Here is a 24,721-nt window from a genome sequence, read left to right as displayed (position 1 = left end):
CAGATCGAAGGGCAGCCCAAATCGCGCCGCCGCCGTACTGCTCGACCCGCCCATGCCAGACGTCCTCCCCACCACCGGAGCTTCTCCCCGCCGCACCTCCTCCCACTGCCGAGCTTCTCCCCGCCCGACGCCCGCCGTTCCAGATCGAAGGGCAGCCCAAATCGCGCCGCCGCCGTACTCGACCAGCCCAAATTTTAGACGGGAGAAGCATATAGGATTAGAAAGATGTGTTTATTGAAAATGAACATGTATTTTAATTGTGAGAATTCCCCAGGTTAAAGTCCACAAATTCCACGATTCAATCAACAATTATATATGTTCTCAGAACTTCAGGGGGTATATCAGACAATTCCGTAACATATAGCTAAACAGCCAGCCAAATTGCCAAACAGTCATACTCGGAAAAGCGGCTTTCACTGCACGGCGAGCTTTTCGCACGAGCGAGGACAGCCGGCCGGCCGCAGCCCAAACAAACAGGCCCGGCTCTCGACGCGCGGTCGTCTAGCGGAGGAATACACGGTGAGTAACTTGACTAGAGAGTCACTGTCTTACCGCTAGCTGTTGAGACTGAATTTTTTTCGATAAAGAAATTTTTTTTTGAAACAGAGGCAAAAGCTTTGCCTCATCCATTAATTAAGCAGAAAGTGCACAGTTTTTAGGAGAAAACCGGGCGACAACCATACAAGACACCACTGGATCAAGCCCACGCTCACCACGTCAAAAGGACAAGCATACTCAAACCCACCATTGATACAAGCGGACGACACACTCGCCAAGATAAGATTGCCTTCCAACCAAGCCGGAGAGAAGACGCCGTGCCTACTATGGGAGGAGCAAACACGGGACACTCCAACATAGCTGAAGAAGACGAACCTCTCAGAGAACTGCGCCAAAACGATCTTGTCGCCCTCGCGACACAAGGTCGATGTCCTCAACACTGTCAAGCTCTCGGGGCCACCGCCCCGACATCCAACTAAACCACCACGCCCGGCGCAGAGACCACCAACACCACCTTCCGGGACCGCCATCCGACATACCGCCGCTCGCACTCGGAGCCACGATGCCGCACGACTCGGCAACCCACAGCCCAAGCTGCACAGAGCACGCCGCTCGCAGACCACGGACATCACACCATCATCCGGGGCCGCCGCCACGACATACAAACCGACCGTCCCCTCTAGGACGCATCAGGATTAAAGGCTATTTTTTTACTAGTGGATGCACGGGTGCAGCTAGTACCGTGGTAAGCAAGCAAAGCGCGTGACGTGCATCGGTAGACTTCGGAACGAGTACTAATATAGTACGTATGACACGGGCTAGTGACTGGCTTGATGGAAGAAAATGCCTGTATATATATCAAAAAAGAAACCAGCTTGATGTACACATGCAGGCCGGCTTCTACGGGTCAAATGGCATTCGTGGAATGGATGACTATACGGAGAATAAAAACATTTATATGAACTATCAACGATGGCGAGAGGGAGGACCATTGACTACCCAAACAGGTTCGTAGAGCTTTGTGCATATGTAGGATAGACATATCCCAGTGAGCTTCATCATGAGCTTGCACTTAACGTTCATCGGCCATGGTTATGATGAGAGCAAAGTGCTTTCTCGTCCTTTGCATCCCTTACTTGCTCATACTCACCATGTCTAGCTGCCCTACTCATGCCACCTCCCTTAGCTTCAACTACAACTTCTCTGCTCCTGGTGTCCTCGCCGGCGCCGATCTTAAGTACATGAACGATTCTGTCCCAGCCCTCGGCCGGATCGATCTGACGAACCACTCGAGGAGCTGGAGCACCGGACGAGTGGCCCACGGGCAGGCGCTGCGCCTCTGGGATGACAACGCCGGCACAGTCGCCAGCTTCACTAGCACCTTCACCTTCGCCATCAAGCCCGCCAGCAGCAACACCGCGGCAAGTGGCTATAGAAGTTTTCTGATGGCACTCTTAACGTCGTTTTGCTAATTAAGTAACCTTGCTTGCCGTACAGAGAGGTGATGGCATGGCGTTCTTCATTGGCCCTTATCCGCCGAGCATGCCCACGGACGCGAAAGGCGGCTACCTCGCGCTGTTCAACAACCGTGACAACCCCGCAAACACCATCTTCCCGCCGACTGTCGGTGTGGAGTTCGACACATACAAGAACGCCGAATGGGACCCCGCTGACACCAACTGCCACATCGGCGTCAACGTCAACAGCATCAGATCAATTGAGTACACAGCGCTGCCGGATGGGATCTTTAACGGGATCATGACAGCGTCGGTCAGGTACGATGCCAAAGCGGCCACACTCTCAGCCACCCTGCAGTTCGTCGACCCGCCGGGGCAGAACACATACATGGTTAGCGCGAATGTCGACCTGCGGGACACCGGTCTACCGCAGGACGCGGCCGTTGGGTTTTCGGCATCCATCGCGGACTTCATCGAGCAGCATCAGATTCTTTCTTGGTCGTTCGAGTCCACTATGACCGGTATGTGGATTCACCGTTCTTTAGATTTGTTCAAGTCCGCCAAAAAGTAAATGAAGTTCTAGCATTTTCTTAAATCAAGTTTATGAGAGTCTGATCAATTTTTTTTTTGGTATAAAGGCACTTTATTGCTAAAAAGGTTCATGCATTACATCCGAACTCGGCATAACCGAGATACACACATCCACAAAGAAGAAATATAAAAAAGGAAGACATGATGTGAAATTCACAAATTCGTGCCTAAGGGCCAACATGATGAGCAGTGCAAGGTCCTTTTAATTTTTCAGATTCCTTTTTTGGTTGTTTGAGTTGAACTATTGTCTTAACAGTGAGCACTCCATTTGCACTAAAAATATAGGTTTGTGAGGGTGTTTTAGCCTACCAAAATGACCTTTTTTTTTAGTTTACCAAAGTGTTTTATACTTTGGTATAGAGGGGATAGTGTTTTTTACAGTGCATCCTCTATTACAAAACAAAAATTATTTTGTCTAGATTCATGTATTTACGCACTAAAATAAGTATCTAGGTAAAGTTCAGACACCCTTCTCGGCAAAGAGGAAATATTTATTTTAGAAGAAGCTTTCAGCAGACCGACTCCCTAAATGGGTGACGCATATAGATCATAGTTTATTATACACGACAGACATAGTAAAAAGTAGTCAAATCAACTCTGATGTGCTACACATATAGCAAACAACGGCCTAATCATGAGCTTACATAAAAAACACAATATATAGTTCACACATAGAACAAGAAATCAATTTACTTAAAAAACAATATAGCCCACATGACACATGACACACTCAGAAGCATATGGGTCGTGCGCTGTCTAAACCAGGACATACACTCCCTGCTAATACATTCCAACCGCCAGGCACCAATTTTTATCACCTTTACACGTAAGAACAACAGTAGTGAAAAGCATACCAGTCTTTCTGTCAAAAACAAAATCATTATGACAAATCCATATAAACCAAAATAAAGTCGAAGTTCCCATACAGATAAGAGAACGAAGAGACTTATCAACCCCATGCAACCAAGATCCTAAAATGTGTGACTTCTGTGGATCTTCCATAAATGTTGTATCAACCCTAGGAAACCAAGATCCATAAATCTTTGTATAGTTTCATGTTGAAACCAAAAGCAAAATCATGTATCTTCCGGCCAAATTCACTCAGCAAGATTATCTTTTGCAACACCATGCCATGGAAATCAAAGGAAACCCTTAAACTATTTAATGTTCATGACTTTTTTAGTTGCAAATTGCACACTAGAATTAGATACACACAATACTAACTATAAACACTTAAGAGTATCCAAATCACGTCTAAAAATGGCATCCTTTATTGGAAGTGTGACATTTTCCACTTTGCTAACTATGTCATGCCTATATCAAAAGTGGACAAACAAAAGTGTGACGGAACTTGACATTAAACGCATTGGTTCCAAAACCAAGGCAATAGTAGCATGGTTAGTTCTGGACAATATTGAAGAGTCTAGGCGCTTGCAAAGTTCGTCATTGCTAAACTACTTATCTTCCTAGAAGCAAGCACGCTCACTATTCTTGATCTTAGTAGAGCAAAATTTAACTAAACTATCTTTAATTCGAACAATAAACCATTCTAAAAGTGAGTTTAGATGTGAGATTACTAGTACAGAGCAACGTTAAGAATACGGCTGAAAATCCTCATCCGCAACTAAAAAAGGGCTCGTTGTCACGAGCCCAGTGCTGATATGAAGTCCTCTAGGGCAACGGTGTAGAAAACCGTCACTGATGAGCAGTGGCGGAGCTTAGTGCAAGGCAGCCCCCCCCCCCCCCCCACCCCCAGCTTTGTACGAAACTGTTAACGATTTTTTTTTTCCAAAGCAGCTTAGAAAGAAATTTTCTGGCCATTTCCCCCCCCCCCCCCCCTGATTTTCTGCCAAGCTCCGCCACTGCTGATGAGGCCTCTTTTATTTGGCAATGGTCATTTACATTCCTACGTTACCTTAAGGTTCTGCTCATCAGTGACGGTTATTCTGGTTCCAACCGTTTGTACCATGCTTTCTCTTATGTGTGTTTGCAGCTCATTATACTGTTGCCAGTAGAAACAATATCACGATAACAGATTTCATTCATACAACATACCAGACAAAAAACATTTCAATTCAATCCAACTTAGCATGCTAAAAACTATCATATATTTTATGTGGTGCAATAAAAAAAAAAACCAAACACATTTAAGCAAACATGACGTTGTAAACGTCCCATTTCCGTGTTTTTAGAATCATATAAACTGAAAGAGGTAGAAAGAGTTGTGTTCTATTTAGATATAATTATAAAGATATGTCGGTTGTATACAACTGGCATGATTAAATTAGTCTTACAAAAAAGGGACGATGACCTACCCTACCCTCCCCCGCCCTCTGACTCTATAGTTAATGCGCATAGCCATATTTATCACTCCCTCAGTTCCTTATTAGTTGTCGATGATTCACTACAGGAATCCATCGAGGTGCCGACGGCCGGCGGCCCTCGGCGTACCACCGCCTCGCCCTCGGCGTATGGTACGCCGACGGGGACCCTCGGCATAGCTCCTCGGGCAAGGTCAGCCTCGGGACAGCCCGGCTGGCCGTCGGCGTAGAGGAGACCGTCGGCGTAGAAGGCGAAGGCCGAGGGCGACGACCACCCGTCGGCGTACTAGCCCTCGGCGTAGCAAGCTAACGGACGACGTCGACCTGGCGGTCGTTACGGCTACGCCGAGGGTGCGGCCGTCGGCGTACGCTGCCACGCGGCGGGCTGCGGCGAGCCGTGGCGCGCGCTACGCCGAGGTGAGGCCGTCGGCGTACGCTGCCACGCGGCGGGCTGCGGCGAGCCGTGGCGCGCGCTACGCCGAGAGTGAGGCCGTCGGCGTACGCTGCCACGCGGCAGGCCACGGCGGCGCCGGCGCACGCTACGCCGAGCGTGAGGCCGTCGGCGTACGCTGCCACGCGGCGAGCCACGGCGATCTGCGGCGCACGCTACCCCGAGGGGAAGCCGTCGGCGTACATGAGACCATTTGGTCCATGTCGACGCTACCCCGAGGGGGAAGCCGTCGGCGTAGCTTGGACCATTTGGTCATTTTTTTTGGTTTTTTTGCTGTTTTCCAGGTTTGGCAGATAATAAAAGCACATAAAATTCACATAAAATTCACAGGAACTTCGCATGAAGTGCAAATACACATAACATGAAGTGCATACATAGTGTCATAGTGGATACATAGTGCCATAATGTGCATACATGGTGGTGCCCTAGTGTGCATACATGGTGCCATAGTGTCGATAAGAGATACAATGCGACAACTAGAGGAGCTCGTCGCCGCTAGACACCGGCCCGGGCCGATTCCTTCCGGTAGAAGCTGCGGAAGAACCACCGGGAGAAGGACCGGGAGAAGTACCGGAGAAGTACCGGGTGTAGCACCGGGAGAAGGACCACCATGATGAACCGGTGTGATCTCCCTCCCACCACCCTGGTTTCCGGAACATCCCGTTCCCTACACACATGTTCCCGAGATGTTAGCAATTTGCGAGGCAAAGGAAAGCCGTAGTATTCGGTTTGGCGAAGAACTTACCGTTGTTCTCCCATAGTACTCCGCGAGCGAAATTTTCCTTCGATGGCATGTTTGGCGCCGGCCCGGAAAGGGAGGCATCGGCCCTAAATCCGTCTGTCTGTCCGGTTTGATTGGCCACCATCGACGCACTGCAAGATAGTTTACATGTCGATCTTTGCAGAAATGAAGCATCAAACTAGGGGAAAGTGGGACTTGTCATCATTTGCGAAAACAAAGGTTGGAACTTACATGTATATATGCCATGTACTCCATGAAGTGCTTGCTGGTGCTGGTTGAAGGCCACCGATATTCTTGATGAGCGGCCACGTAGGCGGCCTCGAAGTCGGGCTACAATTTCACAAATTCATGTCTCGTTAGCACTTAGCAATGTATGAACGAAAGTCGGAAAGAGGATGGAAATGAGGGAAACTTACGTCGTATGCGGGTTGTTGCCGAGCCCGGCGACGAGGCGGGAGAGGGGGCTGTCCTTGGTGAGTCCCGCCTTGAGACGCGTGAAGGTCGTGGTGAGGGTATGCTTGACGGCCTTGTTCATCATGGCGAGACGGCCATGCGGCAACCCTCCGGACGACGGGACCAACGACTCCTCGTCGACCTCCGCGCTCATGGGGTCATCCACCTCCGGGTGACGATGCCTCACCATCTCGCAGTAGTTCTCGACGTCCTCGGCGTAGGTGCCGAAGTACTCAGGGAGCGAGGGCTGAGGCTGCGAGAAATCGGGCTTCTTAAGCCGCATCTTGTTGTATATCTCGAGGTCCGACATCTCCTCCTCGGGTCCTAACGCGGCCCTCTGCATCGCGAAAGGAAATGTTGTGAGTACCAACTTTGAACCTGAAGGAAAATAAAATGTATACATACCGTCTTCCCCTTGTAGCGCTCGTAGCTGAGGTTTCCCCCACAGTGTGTGCCACCGTCGCCTCGGTTCTCCGCGTTCCGCCTCGCCACGGCTGCAAAGTCCTCGTCCATCTTGAGCCACCTCGTCCTAACCATCTCCTCCCATGCCTCGGCATGCGGCTCGGCCCAATCGGGGATAACCTGAAAATGCAATACTCAACTCAATCTAATGCAATCGCAACTTAGTAGCAATGTAGAATCTCATTGACATTTTACTCACCGACATGTAGTCCTCCACCGTCATCTCGTACTCGGCCTTAGCATTCTTACCGACAATGTCCGGCTTATGGACCCTCTCGCCTCTCTCCGCCCAGAAGTGACCCGCGGACGTGATCCTTTGGTTGTACCACACCTGCGGTGTCAACCTCTCACAAGTCGCCCGCAAAGTCCTGTTCGCGGCCGTCTCCTCAACCTCGGGCGCCACACGATAAAAACACTTCAATCATGCAAAAAACAATTGTGAGATTCATGAGTTAGAACATTGGGGTCATCAAATATGAACGAAGCTCGAGAAAATATGTCTTACCCAAAACTTTCTCATCACGGCCTCGGCGGCCGTCGGGAAGCCTACGCCGGGGGCACTCTCGTAGTCCATCCAAGTAGTGGCTAGCTTCTTCTCGCCGAGCTGGGACAGTGCCGAGGGGATAGTACTTGCCCGGCCAGAACTTCCTAAGCAAAGCTCCAATCATGCTTTGCTAGAGCGGGCGCCCCTTGACCCCGGAGGAAATATCCAATTGCTGCACATGAAAATCAAACATTAGCACATGAAAATCAAACATTAGTACATGAAAATCGAAATTGCCAAATTAGTACACTTACTCAGGGCCACCAGGAATAATAAGGGTCTTCGCCTCATGGGTCTTAGGCTCCTTCCTCTCGTCGGGGACTCTCGCTTCCCCACGAATCTTCAGTGCCTTCGGCCGCCCATCCTCCTCCGGAGTCTCAAACCCGCGGCTAGAGTCCTCCTCGGCTCTAGACTCCGTCTCCGCCTCCTCTCTAGACGTCCCCTCCAAAAAGAACCCGGAAGCAACGTCGCACGAAGCCGAGGGTGGTGGCTCAAAGTCCGGTCCTCCCGACCACCTCCACCTCCACCTCCACCTCCTCCCAAGCCACCTCCACCTCCACCACCTCGTCCCCGTCCTCGTCCTCGTCCTCGTCCTCCTCCTCCTACCGCAAAGTCCTCGTAACGCGGATTGCGACGCGGTTCCCTCTCACTCCTTCTAACATTGTTCTTGCGTTGTTGCATCTTCTTAAGCAAGCTCGACGAGTCCTCCTTGCCGCCGCTCATATTGTTCAATCACCTGCATTGAGAAAGAGAAAACAATTAAGAAGCATGTTGAAAAATATATAAATAGTAAGCATAAAGACACTAAACAATTAAGAAGCATGTTCAAGAATATATAAATACTAAGCATAAAGATACTAAACAATAAAGAAGCATGTTGAAAAAAATATAAATACTAAGCATAAAGATACTAAACAAATAAGAAGCATGTTGAAATATAAACACATAAAAGACCCTCACCGACCGTCATCAATCTCATCGTCAATCTCATTTTGTTTCTCCTTGCCACTATCACTATCACTATCTTTTGAGTAGTAAGTTGGATTTTGATAGACGGGTGGAGGCTCATCATCGCTATCATCTTCCACTTGTAACTTCTCGAGCATATCTATGTCCTTTAGATCCACCATCGACTCACCACGAGTTTACGCATCGTTCTCGAGGTCCTCTTCAAGAACACATTCTAACTCAAAGTGCCCGAAGTCCTCTTCCTCTTGATAGAAAATTCCCTCGTATGTTACGGGGTCAATGTTGTTGTAATCGTCCTCGGAGGGAATCGGTAGGTTACCATGTGGCGATACCTGGAACACGACTTCCCGGCCGTTGAGGGCCGCTTTACGGCATGGGTACGGCAAATAATAAACTTGCTTGGCTTGGTGAGCAACAATATAGACATCGGCTCCGGTATAGGTGGTGGAAGGCTTAACTTCAACTAACCCAATGGACTTGGTAATTCTCTGTCCACCTCTTGGGTCGAACCAATGACACTTGAACACAACGAGATTGAGTTGTTTGTTTGTACGGTTGAAGGTCAGCTCGTATACATTCTCTAACCTCCCGTAGTAATCAAAGGTATCGGATCCTTTAGTGAAGACACCGGTATTTATCGTTTTTGGATTCGCCCGGCCCTTCTGGTGTGTCTCTGTATGGAATCGAAACCCATTCACGTCATACTTCTCATACTTCATGACGTCACGGTTACAACCTTGGGAAACACATCTCAACTCATCTGTCATCTCAACGTTTGCATCAGCTCCCTACAATCACGGTTCAAATTTGTTGTGTGCATTAGTTACGTGGAATAACAGGGACAAGTCACACATTAGCAGCGGCTATCATATCATAGAAGGCCTTCGCGGCTGGCTCTGGTTCCTCCGGTTCTGGAGGTTCCTCCGGTTCTGGCGGTTCCTCCCGTGAAGGTGGCGACTCTGGCATGTGGGCATCGACAAGATCATCTAGAAAGTCCCTAACCCCATCGTACTCATTGCCATTGAGCCGCTTGCCGCATCACCCTCACCTCTGTCACGTTCGTGCTCATCAAAATCGATCGCGTGACGTAACGAGGGCATATACCCATATTGCGAGAAGGTGTTTAAACATGTCATCCTTTCCACGACGGTGATGCTTCAAGCAACGATTGCACGGGCAAAGTGGCTGAACCTTCTGTTTTGTACCACGCGCCAACTCCTTCACTAAATGCCAAGTCTTCCTTATCCACTCATCTGTTTTATTAGTCGCACTAACACGGCCGGTGTACATCCATCCATTATCAGCCATCCTCTGCTCTATTGGAAGCCAAACGACAAGCATAGCATTTATATCAAATAGGAAAATGCATCATATTTTAATTTTTTAACGAGGCAAAACGAATGCATCAACCTACATCTCTACTAGGTGGGCTCCTAGCAGCCGCCGGATCCGTAGATTGAGTACGTTCTCCATGCTCTACCCCGGTCCGAGTCAAAATTTCGGCAGCACCTCCCCGCTGCTCTCCCGATACACGTCTCGCCAAAAAGACAAGAGGATGTGCATCCGGAGAACAACGGTGAGCGCTGCCGAAATCTGACTCGGACCGGAGCGAGCATGGAGAACGTACCAACTACGGATCCGCCCGGCTTGTCCGTAAATGCCGCAAGCGTTACGGTTGAAAATATGCCGACCACTAATGCATATTTATCCGCGTAACGCTTGAGGACGGGAAGTGACACCTAGGTGACGCTAACTTGACTTGGAAAATGAATCTAGTGACATAAATAAAATGCGGAGAAGAAGTTGGAAATTTTGCTCACCCTCGGCTGTAGAGGAAGTAGTCGAACAACCGACTGTCGATGTCGGCGACCGTCGAGAAGCGCGTCAAGATCCGGGATCGTCACGCCGGGGTGCTCAAGACGAGGCGGTCACGGCATGGCCTATTACAAATACATATTATTAGAAGAAATTCACATTTGCATTTCTATTTCAATTATTAAACATATCATTTCAATTTCAACTAGACATTTCTATTTCTTTCCAAATGTCCAGTATTCTATTTCTATTACTATTTCAACTTCAATTTCAATTTCAATTTAAACATACCATTTCAATTTCAACTACACATTTCTATTCTCTCGACGTTGGATGCCGCGAGACGTGACTGCTGAGTGCTGAATAAGAGAGGGCAATGCGTGTCTAGCAGCAGATATGCTCTCAGCAAACAAAAGGGGTCAAAAGAAAAAGAAAAAAAGCAAACAGATTCCTAAGGACAATTACTTCTGATTTGCAAAATCGGTGCTCTGTTTTGTAATCCTTTGACAGTGGCAGCAAGTGCATCGGCAGAAAATAAAGCAAACAGAGGCCGGCTGGTCGAGCGCCAGGGCAGAGGCCGGCTGGGCGAGGTCGGGAGACGCCGGCGTTAACCTCCCGGCGCTGCTACCACTACCCCTATCGCAGCCGCTAGCCCTCCCGCCGCCGTCCCCATCGTGCCTGGTCGACCTAGGGTTTGGGGCGGGGTCATGGAGGAGCGGACACCGGCGGTGAAGCTTCTCCTACGAGGACGTCGGGGAGAAGGGGAGGAGGGCGGGGTAGGAGAGAGGAAGAGGAGGGTGGGAGTACTCACCACTGCTGCTGCCGCCGCCGGCTTGCTCAGGTCGCGCAGGCGCTCGCTCAGGTGAGGAGGAGGGGGCGGCGGCGCGGGGTTCAGGTGAGGAGGAGGAGGGGGCTGCGGCGGCAGATCAGGTGAGGAGGAGGGGCGGCGGCGCGGGGCTCCGGTGAGGAAGAGGGGGGCGGCGGCTCGATTTTGCGGGAGAAAAACGCGATGGGGATTTCGAGCGCGAGCCTGGCCGACCAGGTGAAAAACGCGCTGGGGATCTACGCCGAGGGCCACCCTCGGCTTACATACATAGTCACCTACGCCGAGGGCCACCCTCGGCTTAGCCGCCGACCAGGTGGACCCTGCGTTAATGCTAGGGTTTCCCTGGCTACACCGAGGGCTACGGATACGCCTAGGGCAGCCCTCGGCATAGTTTATTTTTTTTTGTCAATTTTTTTTGTTTCATTCTATTTTCTAACTATAATATACTAGTATATATTATATTAGGTCTAGATTACCTTTTTTACCACGTCGACATTGAATTGAGTGCGCGGTCTACCCTTTGACCGACCTCCATCGGCGGCGCCCCCGTGACTTTACTCTGCCTTCTTAGGACACATAAAATGACGCCACGCGGCTCCGCTCGATTTTTTGGCTCCGTTTGCTTTGCCAACTGCGCAAAGCGGGGCCGCCGGGACATGCGGTATGGCCGTACCGGGCGCGCGCGTGCACCCGTCCGCCAACGCGCGAAACGGAAAACATTTAGCACATAAAATGACGCGTCCTAGACCTAAAAACATTTTTCCCTCCATTTATTGAGCGAAGGAAAGTGTCGCCCGGTTCAAATCCGGACGGTTTCCGGCGGATTCGGCGGGGCACCGCGAGAAGCGGGTGGGATCCCCGGATGGCTTCCGCGCGCATATGGCATGTGATAGGTGGTGCGTAGGAGGTATCCTACCGCCGCGCGGAGGTCCCGCGCGATACTGAAATGCGCACCATGTAGGCTGCTTCACAAAAAAGCCCTTCCGGCACTCCGAAAATGGAAAAACCGTCGCCCGTGGTTCGGATTGGAAATCCGCGCCCGGGGCCTTGCTTCCCATCCTAAGGCCCACGCACGTGCCAAATATGGCCTCGTTCGACAAACTATGTGGTGAAACGGGCCGTTTCCTACTCATTTCCCCTAAAAGCCATAGAACTCCGGACGAGATAGCCACTGTTCGTGAAGGGTTCTCCAAGATAATTGCCGTATCCCAGTTCCGTCTTTTGCGGTGGTCACTAGGACACATAAAATGACGCCACGCGGCTCCGCTCGATTTTTGGCTCCGTTTGCTTTGCCAAGCTGCGCAAAACGGGGCCGCCGGGACATGCGGTATGGCCGTACCGGGCGCGCGCGTGCACCCGTCCGCCAACGCGCGAAACGGAAAACATTTAGCACATAAAATGACGCGTCCTAGACCTAAAAACATTTTTCCCTCCATTTATTGAGCGAAGGAAAGTGTCGCCCCGGTTCAAATCCGGACGGTTTCCGGCGGATTCGGCGGGGCACCGCGAGAAGCGGGTGGGATCCCCGGATGGCTTCCGCGCGCATATGGCATGTGATAGGTGGTGCGTAGGAGGTATCCTACCGCCGCGCGGAGGTCCCGCGCGATACTGAAATGCGCACCATGTAGGCCGCTTCACAAAAAAAGCCCTTCGGCACCCCGAAAATGGAAAAACCGTCGCCGTGGTTCGGATTGGAAATCCGCGACCGGGGCCTTGCTTCCCATCCTAAGGCCCACGCACGTGCCAAATATGGCCTCGTTCCGACAAACTATGTGGTGAAACGGGCCGTTTCCTACTCATTTCCCCTAAAAGCCATAGAACTCGGGACGAGATAGCCCTGTTCGTGAAGGGTTCTCCAAGATAATTGCCGTATCCCAGTTCCGTCTTTTGCAGTGGTTACTAGGACACATAAAATGACGCCACGCGGCTCCGCTCGATTTTTTGGCTCCGTTTGCTTTGCCAAGCTGCGCAAAACGGGGCCGCCGGGACATGCGGTATGGCCGTACGGGCGCGCGCGTGCACCCGTCCGCCAACGCGCGAAACGGAAAACATTTAGCACATAAAATGACGCGTCCTAGACCTAAAAACATTTTTCCCTCCATTTATTGAGCGAAGGAAAGTGTCGCCCGGTTCAAATCCGGACAGTTTCCGGCGGATTCGGCGGGGCACCGCGAGGAAGCGGGTGGGATCCCCGGATGGCTTCCGCGCGCATATGGCATGTGATAGGTGGTGCGTAGGAGGTATCCTACCGCCGTGCGGAGGTCCGCGCGATGCTGAAATGCGCACCATGTAGGCGCTTCACAAAAAAGCCCTTCCGGCACCCGAAAATGGAAAATCCGTCGCCCGTGGTTCGGATTGGAAATCCGCGACCGGGGCCTTGCTTCCCATCCTAAGGCCCACGCACGTGCCAAATATGGCCTCGTTCCGACAAACTATGTGGTGAAACGGGCCGTTTCCTACTCATTTCCCCTAAAAGCCATAGAACTCCGGACGAGATAGCCTCGTTCGTGAAGGGTTCTCCAAGATAATTGCCGTATCCCGAGTTCCGTCTTTTGCAGTGGTCACTAGGACACATAAAATGACGCCACGCGGCTCCGCTCGATTTTTGGCTCCGTTTGCTTTGCCAAGCTGCGCAAAACGGGGCCGCCGGGACATGCGGTATGGCCGTACGCGGGCGCGCGCGTGCACCCGTCCGCCAACGCGCGAAACGGAAAACATTTAGCACATAAAATGACGCGTCCTAGACCTAAAAACATTTTTCCCTCCATTTATTGAGCGAAGGAAAGTGTCGCCCCGGTTCAAATCCGGACGGTTTCAGCGGATTCGGCGGGGCACCGCGGGAAGCGGGTGGGATCCCCGGATGGCTTCCGCGCGCATATGGCATGTGATAGGTGGTGCGTAGGAGGTATCCTACCGCCGCGCGGAGGTCCCGCGCGATGCTGAAATGCGCACCATGTAGTCGCTTCACAAAAAAAAGCCCTTCCGGCACCCGAAAATGGAAAAACCGTCGCCCGTGGTTCGGATTGGAAATCCGCGACCGGGGCCTTGCTTCCCATCCTAAGGCCCACGCACGTGCCAAATATGGCCTCGTTCCGACAAACTATGTGGTGAAACGGGCCGTTTCCTACTCATTTCCCCTAAAAGCCATAGAACTCCGGACGAGATAGCCCTGTTCGTGAAGGGTTCTCCAAGATAATTGCCGTATCCCGGTTCCGTCTTTTGCGGTGGTCACTAGGACACATAAAATGACGCCACGCGGCTCCGCTCGATTTTTGGCTCCGTTTGCTTTGCCAAGCTGCGCAAAACGGGGCCGCCGGGACATGCGGTATGGCCGTACCGGGCGCGCGCGTACACCGTCCGCCAACGCGCGAAACGGAAAACATTTAGCACATAAAATGACGCGTCCTAGACCTAAAAACATTTTTCCCTTCATTTAGTGAGCAAAGGAAAGTGTGGCCCCAGTTCAAATCCGGACGGTTTCCGGCGGATTCGACGAGGCACCGCGAGAAGCGGGTGGGATCCCCGGATGGCTTCCGCGCGCATATGGCATGTGATAGGTGGTGCGTAGGAGGTATCCTACCGCCGCGCGGAGGTCCCGCGCGATACGCGAAATGCGCACCATGTAGCTGCTTCACACAAAAAAGCCCTTTCGGCACCCCGAAAATGGAAAAACCGTCGCCCGTGGTTCGGATTGGAAATCCGCGACCGGGGCCTTGCTTCCCATCCTAAGGCCCACGCACGTGCCAAATATGGCCTCGTTCTGACAAACTATGTGGTGAAACGGGCCGTTTCCTACTCATTTCCCCTAAAAGCCATAGAACTCCGGACGAGATAGCCCTGTTCGTGAAGGGTTCTCCAAGATAATTGCCGTATCCCAGTTCCGTCTTTTGCAGTGGTCACTAGGACACATAAAATGACGCCACGCGGCTCCGCTCGATTTTTTGGCTCCGTTTGCTTTGCCAAGTTGCGCAAAACGGGGCCGCGGGACATGCGGTATGGCCGTACCGAGAGCGCGCGCGTGCACCCGTCCGCCAACGCGCGAAACGGAAAACATTTAGCACATAAAATGACGCGTCCTAGACCTAAAAACATTTTTCCCTCCATTTATTGAGCGAAGGAAAGTGTCGCCCCGGTTCAAATCCGGACGGTTTCCGGCGGATTCGGCGGAGCACCGCGAGAAGCGGGTGGGATCCCCGGATGGCTTCCGCGCGCATATGGCATGTGATAGGTGGTGCGTAGGAGGTATCCTACCGCCGCGCGGAGGTCCCGCGCGATACTGAAATGCGCACCATGTAGGCTGCTTCACAAAAAAAAGCCCTTCGGCACCCGAAAATGGAAAAACCGTCGCCGTGGTTCGGATTGGAAATCCGCGACCGGGGCCTTGCTTCCCATCCTAAGGCCCACGCACGTGTCAAATATGGCCTCGTTCCGACAAACTATGTGGTGAAACGGGCCGTTTCCTACTCATTTCCCTAAAAGCCATAGAACTCGGACGAGATAGCCACGTTCGTGAAGGGTTCTCCAAGATAATTGCCGTATCCCAGTTCCGTCTTTTGCGGTGGTCACTAGGACACATAAAATGACGCCACGCGGCTCCGCTCGATTTTTGGCTCCGTTTGCTTTGCCAAGCTGCGCAAAACGGGGCCGCGGGACATGCGGTATGGCCGTGCCGGGCGCGCGCGTGCACCCGTCCGCCAACGCGCGAAACGGAAAACATTTAGCACATAAAATGACGCGTCCTAGACCTAAAAACATTTTTCCCTCCATTTATTGAGCGAAGGAAAGTGTCGCCCCGGTTCAAATCCGGACGGTTTCCGGCGGATTCGGCGGAGCACCGCGAGAAGCGGGTGGGATCCCCGGATGGCTTCCGCGCGCATATGGCATGTGATAGGTGGTGCGTAGGAGGTATCCTACCGCCGTGCGGAGGTCCCGCGCGATGCGAAATGCGCACCATGTAGCTGCTTCACAAAAAAAGCCCTTCGGCACCCCGAAAATGGAAAATCCGTCGCCCGTGGTTCGGATTGGAAATCCGCGACCGGGGCCTTGCTTCCCATCCTAAGGCCCACGCACGTGCCAAATATGGCCTCGTTCGACAAACTATGTGGTGAAACGGGCCGTTTCCTACTCATTTCCCCTAAAAGCCATAGAACTCCGGACGAGATAGCCCTGTTCGTGAAGGGTTCTCCAAGATAATTGCCGTATCCCGAGTTCCGTCTTTTGCGGTGGTCACTAGGACACATAAAATGACGCCACGCGGCTCCGCTCGATTTTTGGCTCCGTTTGCTTTGCCAAGCTACGCAAAACGAGGCCGCCGGGACATGCGGTATGGCCGCATCGGGCGCGCGCGTGCACCCGTCCGCCAACGCGCGAAACGGAAAACATTTAGCACATAAAATGACGCGTCCTAGACCTAAAAACATTTTTCCCTCCATTTATTGAGCGAAGGAAAGTGTCGCCCCGGTTCAAATCCGGACGGTTTCCGGCGGATTCGGCGGGGCACCGCGAGAAGCGGGTGGGATCCCCGGATGGCTTCCGCGCGCATATGGCATGTGATAGGTGGTGCGTAGGAGGTATCCTACCGCGCGCGGAGGTCCCGCGCGATGCTGAAATGCGCACCATGTAGGCGCTTCACAAAAAAGCCCTTCGGCACCCGAAAATGGAAAAACCGTCGCCGTGGTTCGGATTGGAAATCCGCGACCAGGGCCTTGCTTCCCATCCTAAGGCCCACGCACGTGCCAAATATGGCCTCGTTCCGACAAACTATGTGGTGAAACGGGCCGTTTCCTACTCATTTCCCCTAAAAGCCATAGAACTCGGACGAGATAGCCTCGTTCGTGAAGGGTTCTCCAAGATAATTGCCGTATCCCGGTTCCGTCTTTTGCGGTGGTCACTAGGACACATAAAATGACGCCACGCGGCTCCGCTCGATTTTTGGCTCCGTTTGCTTTGCCAACTGCGCAAAACGGGGCCGCGGGACATGCGGTATGGCCGTGCCGGGCGCGCGCGTGCACCCGTCCGCCAACGCGCGAAACGGAAAACATTTAGCACATAAAATGACGCGTCCTAGACCTAAAAACATTTTTCCCTCCATTTATTGAGCGAAGGAAAGTGTCGCCCCGGTTCAAATCCGGACGGTTTCAGGCGGATTCGGCGGGGCACCGCAGAAGCGGGTGGGATCCCCGGATGGCTTCCGCGCGCATATGGCATGTGATAGGTGGTGCGTAGGAGGTATCCTACCGCCGCGCGGAGGTCCGCGCGATGCTGAAATGCGCACCATGTAGGCGCTTCACAAAAAAAGCCCTTCAGGCACCCCGAAAATGGAAAATCCGTCGCCGTGGTTCGGATTGGAAATCCGCGACCGGGGCCTTGCTTCCCATCCTAAGGCCCACGCACGTGCCAAATATGGCCTCGTTCAGACAAACTATGTGGTGAAACGGGCCGTTTCCTACTCATTTCCCCTAAAAGCCATAGAACTCCGGACGAGATAGCCCTGTTCGTGAAGGGTTCTCCAAGATAATTGCCGTATCCCAGTTCCGTCTTTTGCGGTGGTCACTAGGACACATAAAATGACGCCACGCGGCTCCGCTCGATTTTTGGCTCCGTTTGCTTTGCCAAGCTGCGCAAAACGGGGCCGCCGGGACATGCGGTATGGCCGTGCCGGCGCGCGCGTGCACCGTCCGCCAACGCGCAAACGGAAAACATTTAGCACATAAAATGACGCGTCCTAGACCTAAAAACATTTTTCCCTCCATTTATTGAGCGAAGGAAAGTGTCGCCCCAGTTCAAATCCGGACAGTTTCCAGCGGATTCGGCGGGGCACCGCAGGAAGCGGGTGGGATCCCCAGATGGCTTCCGCGCGCATATGGCATGTGATAGGTGGTGCGTAGGAGGTATCCTACCGCCGTGCGGAGGTCCCGCGCGATCGAAATGCGCACCATGTAGCTGCTTCACAAAAAAAGCCCTTCGGCACCCGAAAATGGAAAATCCGTCGCCGTGGTTCGGATTGGAAATCCGCGACCAGGGCCTTGCTTCCCATCCTAAGGCCCACGCACGTGCCAAATATGGCCTCGTTCAGACAAACTATGTGGTGAAACGGGCCGTTTCCTACTCATTTCCCCTAAAAGCCATAGAACTCCGGACGAGATAGCCACGTTCGTGAAGGGTTCTCCAAGATAATTGCCGTATCCCGGTTCCGTCTTTTGCGGTGGTCACTAGGACACATAAAATGACGCCACGCGGCTCCGCTCGATTTTTGGCTCCGTTTGCTTTGCCAAGCTCACGCAAAGCAGGGCCGCGGGACATGCGGTATGGCCGTACCGGCGCGCGCGTGCACCCGTCCGCCAACGCGCGAAACGGAAAACATTTAGCACATAAAATGACGCGTCCTAGACCTAAAAACATTTTTCCCTCCATTTATTGAGCGAAGGAAAGTGTCGCCCCGGTTCAAATCCGGACGGTTTCCGGCGGATTCGGCGGAGCACCGCGAGAAGCGGGTGGGATCCCCGAGATGGCTTCCGCGCGCATATGGCATGTGATAGGTGGTGCGTAGGAGGTATCCTACCGCCGCGCGGAGGTCCCGCGCGATGCGAAATGCGCACCATGTAGCTGCTTCACAAAAAAAGCCCTTCGGCACCCGAAAATGGAAAAACCGTCGCCCGTGGTTCGGATTGGAAATCCGCGACCGGGGCCTTGCTTCCCATCCTAAGGCCCACGCACGTGCCAAATATGGCCTCGTTCGACAAACTATGTGGTGAAACGGGCCGTTTCCTACTCATTTCCCCTAAAAGCCATAGAACTCCGGACGAGATAGCCACTGTTCGTGAAGGGTTCTCCAAGATAATTGCCGTATCCCAGTTCCGTCTTTTGCGGTGGTCACTAGGACACATAAAATGACGCCACGCGGCTCCGCTCGATTTTTGGCTCCGTTTGCTTTGCCAAGCTGCGCAAAACAGGGCCGCCGGGACATGCGGTATGGCCGTACCGAGGCGCGCGTGCACCCGTCCGCCAACGCGCGAAGCGGAAAACATTTAGCACATAAAATGACGCGTCCTAGACCTAAAAACATTTTTCCCTCCATTTATTGAGCGAAGGAAAGTGTCGCCCCGGTTCAAATCCGGACGGTTTCCGGCGGATTCGGCGGGAGCACCGCGAGAAGCGGGTGGGATCCCCGAGATGGCTTCCGCGCGCATATGGCATGTGATAGGTGGTGCGTAGGAGGTATCCTACCGCCGCGCGGAGGTCCGCGCGATGCCGAAATGCGCACCATGTAGCTGCTTCACAAAAAAAGCCCTTCGGCACCCCGAAAATGGAAAATCCGTCGCCAGTGGTTCGGATTGAAATCAGCGACCGGGCCTTGCTTCCCATCCTAAGGCCCACGCACGTGCCAAATATGGCCTCGTTCGAGCAAACTATGTGGTGAAACGGGCCGTTTCCTACTCATTTCCCCTAAAAGCCATAGAACTCGGACGAGATAGCCCTGTTCGTGAAGGGTTCTCCAAGATAATTGCCGTATCCCAGTTCCGTCTTTTGCGGTGGTCACTAGGACACATAAAATGACGCCACGCGGCTCCGCTCGATTTTTGGCTCCGTTTGCTTTGCCAAGCTTACGCAAGACAGGCCGCCGGGACATGCGGTATGGCCGTACGGCGCGCGCGCGTGCACCCGTCCGCCAACGCGCGAAACGGAAAACATTTAGCACATAAAATGACGCGTCCTAGACCTAAAAACATTTTTCCCTCCATTTATTGAGCGAAGGAAAGTGTCGCCCGGTTCAAATCCGGACGGTTTCCGGCGGATTCGGCGAGGCACCGCAGGAGCGGGTGGGATCCCCGGATGGCTTCCGCGCGCATATGGCATGTGATAGGTGGTGCGTAGGAGGTATCCTACCGCCGCGCGGAGGTCCCGCGCGATGCTGAAATGCGCACCATGTAGTCGCTTCACAAAAAAAGCCCTTCAGGCACCCCGAAAATGGAAAATCCGTCGCCGTGGTTCGGATTGGAAATCCGCGACCGGGGCCTTGCTTCCCATCCTAAGGCCCACGCACGTGCCAAATATGGCCTCGTTCCGACAAACTATGTGGTGAAACGGGCCGTTTCCTACTCATTTCCCCTAAAAGCCATAGAACTCCAGACGAGATAGCCCTGTTCGTGAAGGGTTCTCCAAGATAATTGCCGTATCCCAGTTCCGTCTTTTGCAGTGGTCACTAGGACACATAAAATGACGCCACGCGGCTCCGCTCGATTTTTTGGCTCCGTTTGCTTTGCCAACTGCGCAAAACGGGGCCGCCGTGACATGCGGTATGGCTGTATCAGGCGCGCGCGTGCACCCGTCCGCCAACGCGCGAAACGGAAAACATTTAGCACATAAAATGACGCGTCCTAGACCTAAAAACATTTTTCCCTCCATTTATTGAGCAAAGGAAAGTGTGGCCCCAGTTCAAATCCGGACGGCTTCCGACGGATTCGGCGGGGCACCGCAGAAGCGGGTGGGATCCCCGGATGGCTTCCGCGCGCATATGGCATGTGATAGGTGGTGCGTAGGAGGTATCCTACCGCCGCGCGGAGGTCCCGCGCGATCTCGAAATGCGCACCATGTAGCCGCTTCACAAAAAAAGCCCTTCCAGGCACCCCGAAAATGGAAAAACCGTCGCCGTGGTTCGGATTGGAAATCCGCGACCGGGGCCTTGCTTCCCATCCTAAGGCCCACGCACGTGCCAAATATGGCCTCGTTCGACAAACTATGTGGTGAAACGGGCCGTTTCCTACTCATTTCCCCTAAAAGCCATAGAACTCCGGACGAGATAGCCCTGTTCGTGAAGGGTTCTCCAAGATAATTGCCGTATCCCGGTTCCGTCTTTTGCGGTGGTCACTAGGACACATAAAATGACGCCACGCGGCTCCGCTCGATTTTTTGGCTCCGTTTGCTTTGCCAAGCTCGCGCAAAACGGGGCCGCCGGGACATGCGGTATGGCCGTGCACGGCGCGCGCGTGCACCCGTCCGCCAACGCGCGAAACGGAAAACATTTAGCACATAAAATGACGCGTCACACTTGTACATATATGTTAGGGGCAGATGCAAGTTTTCCAACAATTTCGACGCTCCGTGATCCGTATCTTGGGAAACCCTAGGGGCGGGGACCCCGTAGATCTACCCCTATAGCTTTCTCCGTGCGAGAGTTTACCAATGTAATTTTTTACTTGTTTTGGTTTATTTAGGACATATGTACATGGAAACCATAGGTTGGGCATACTTTACCATAAAATGGGCTCCATTTGAGCCGTGGCGAGAGTTTCCACATACAGATCCTGGATTTTACCAAGTGTTAGCCCATGTATGCGGAAATCGTCAACGCGGGGTACATGCAAGGTTAGACAAACCTTACATCACACTTGTACACATATGTTAGGGACAAATGCAAGTTTTCAAGCGATTCCGACGCTCCGGTGATCTGTATCTTGGGAAACCCTAGGGCGGGACCTCGGATCTACCCCTATAGCTTTCTCCGTGCGAGGGTTTACCAATGGATTTTTTATTTGCTTTGCTTTGTTTAGGACATATGCACATGGAAACCATAGGTTTGGAATGAAATAGGCCCGGATGAGCCGTGGCGAGAGTTTCCACATACAGATCTCGGATTTTACCAAGTGTCGGCCCATGTATGCGGAAATCGTCAACGCGGGGTACATGCAAGGTTAGACAAACCTCACATCACACTTGTACACATATGTTAGAGACAAATGCAAGTTTTCAAGCGATTCGACGCTCCGGTGATCTCGTATCTTGGGAAACCCTAGGGCGGGGACCCTGCAGCATCTACCCCTATAGCTTTTTTCGTGCGAGGGTTCACCAATGGATTTTTTTAATTTCTTTGCTTTGTTTAGGACATATGCACATGGAAACCATAGGTTTGGAATGAAATAGGCCCCGGATGAGCCGTAGCAGGAGTTTCCCGCGATTCGGACGCTCCGGTGGTTTGTATCTAGGGAAACCCTAGGGGGCGGGGACCCCGCAAATCTACCCCTAGGGTTAGGGTTAGGGTTAGAGTTAGGGTTAGCAATGGACTTTTTTCCTTTGTTTTAGGTCATGTGGTGGCAAGTATGGATCCATGCTATCTAAGGTTTTCCTCCGGTTCACCCCACCGGTGAATTCTGCCCTATACGTCCAGGACATGCCTAAGTGCCGTCAGCGCATGTGCGTGTAGCCGAAAGACCCCGGGTACAACATTAGACAAACAACACCACACCATGCTGGTGGTGGTGTTTTGTTGGAGAAGAACACATGGGTATATATAGGGGGCGAGGGGCTGAAACGGCGAGAAAAGTCGGCGGGAGAAAATGGCGGGAAAAATTGGCGGGAAAGATTGGGGCGGGAGAAATGGGCGGGAAAAAGGAAAAAAAGATGGATGCTAAGCCGACGGTGCCCCTCGGCATAGGCTAGACAGGCTGACGTCATTTTGGCGGGAGGGGCGGGAGGATTCGGCGGGAGAAATTGGCTTCAGCTACACCGACGGGCCCCCTCGGCGTAGGCTTCACGCCGTCAAGGTCCCGTTAGGGCATGGCCGCGGGGCGACGGGACGGGGTCGCACCCTCAACCTATGCCGAGGGCCGCCGATACGCCGAGGGCCACCCTCGGCATAGCGTGTCATACGCCGAGGGGCGCGATACGCCGAGGGGCGCTTCGAGCAGCTGGGCTGACCGGGCAGTACGCCGACGGCCCCGACATTTGGCCGTCGGCGTACGCCACGGCCGTCGGCGCAGCTCGCCATTCCTGTAGTGATTCGGAGCGACAACTAATATGGAATGGAGGGAGTACAAGGTTATAGACTCATACAAGAGAAAAAGTACGCACCTTGTCAAGAAAAAGGATGCAACTTTTCAACCGACTGAATTTTCGTTGTTTTTTGAAATTTATATAATCTGTTATCTTTCCATACTTGAAAATTTACAACATACCACTTAAACGTTGGGAACTGGATGTGTTTATTGGCAGATTCAAAGACAAAAAACACAGGTCTAATTGCAGGGCTAGTTTCCGCTGGTATAATCGTACTACTTGCCATAGCCACATGGATCGGCTACCACCAATATTTGAGAAGGAAGAGTATATCATCTAAAGATGCAGAGATCCCACTCGAAGACATGGACAACGAGTTTCAAAATGGGGCAGGGCCTCGGAGATTCAGGTATAGCGAACTGTCACGGGCAACACGGAGATTCTCGGATGAGGAAAAGCTTGGCGAGGGCGGGTTCGGGGCAGTCTATCGAGGGTTGTTGCATGACCAGGGTCTCCATGTGGCTATCAAGAGAGTCTCCAAGACATCAAGTCAGGGAAGGAGGGAATATATCGCAGAAGTGACCATCATCGGCCGGCTGAGGCATCGCAACCTTGTCCAGCTTGTCGGGTGGTGCCATAAAGCCCACGAGCTACTCCTTGTCTACGAGCTCATGACGAATGACAGCCTTGATGTCCATCTCTACAATTTGGAAAAAGTCCTAACATGGGCAATCAGGTATGATGGATTTGAGTACCTATTTTATCAGTCCAATGGCTATATGTAAATCTCATCTGATGTTAAATTAAGCGGTCACACGTTTATAAGTTGTGAGACACCACTTCGTTTAAACGTGTGGAATTAAGCATAAATGTTGACCTAAGTTGCAAACTTCATCTTTTTTGTCAGTCACTTTAGAAATGCAAGTCTTGAATGAATTTCTAGCAAACTCGTCTCTTTTTGAGCTGTTAGTGAACATATTCTCTTCTACAATGTTCAACGTTCCAGAATTTACTTTGGATATTTGCATCGTGTCATGTGCAGGCACAAGATCATTCTTGACATCGGGGCTGCGTTGATGTACCTGCACCAGGAGTGGGACCAGTGCGTGGTGCACAGGGACATCAAGCCCAGCAACATCATGCTGGACTCGTCGTTCAACGCCAAGCTGGGGGACTTCGGGCTCGCGCGCCTCGTCGACCATAGCCGCGATGCGCACACGACGGCGGTGATTGCCGGCACCAGGGGCTACATGGACCCTATGTACGCGGTGACCAGCAGGGCTAGCACCGAGACCGATGTGTACAGCTTCGGGGTCGTCCTCCTCGAGGTAGCCTGCGGCAGAAGGCCCATCATCCAGCAGGAAGACGAGGCCAGGGCCGTGCTTGTCGATTGGGTTTGGCAGCTATATGGGAGGGGCAAGCTCCTCGACGCTGCGGATGCGCGAATCGACGGTGAGTTCGACGCGCGCGAGGTGGAGCGTGTGATGGTCGTGGGTCTATGGTGTGTGCACCCGGACTACGGTTGCAGGCCGTCTATCCGGCAAGCCATGAGCGTGCTCCAGCTCGAGGCGCCGCTCCCAGACCTCCCGCCGGAGATGCCAGTGGCGATATACGTGCCACCGGGAGGAGGGTACGGATCGAGCTACACGTCCTTGAATGCGAGCAACGACACCGGTGGACTGTCGTCGGCAAGTGACCGAATGGCGAAGAGCCGTTCTTTTGCCGTTGCCAGCACGAGGAGCGAGAATGACGTCACCAATGTAATGAATCAGGCCGCCGGCACGACCGAGCATGTTCAGCTTAGGAACTACACTTCCTAG

General features: G+C 52.6%; 1 pseudogene; it reads left to right on the top strand.

Annotated features, from left to right (window-relative positions):
* The first annotated feature begins 1,586 nt into the window (after positions 1-1,586).
* LOC124657711 lies at positions 1,587-24,721 on the top strand (annotated as a pseudogene).

Source organism: Lolium rigidum, chromosome 1 (genome assembly GCF_022539505.1).
Source record: "Lolium rigidum isolate FL_2022 chromosome 1, APGP_CSIRO_Lrig_0.1, whole genome shotgun sequence".
NCBI classification, from domain to species: domain Eukaryota; kingdom Viridiplantae; phylum Streptophyta; class Magnoliopsida; order Poales; family Poaceae; genus Lolium; species Lolium rigidum.
The sequence above is the reverse complement of the archived record's forward strand: the minus strand, read 5'-3'. Positions and strand labels throughout refer to the sequence as shown.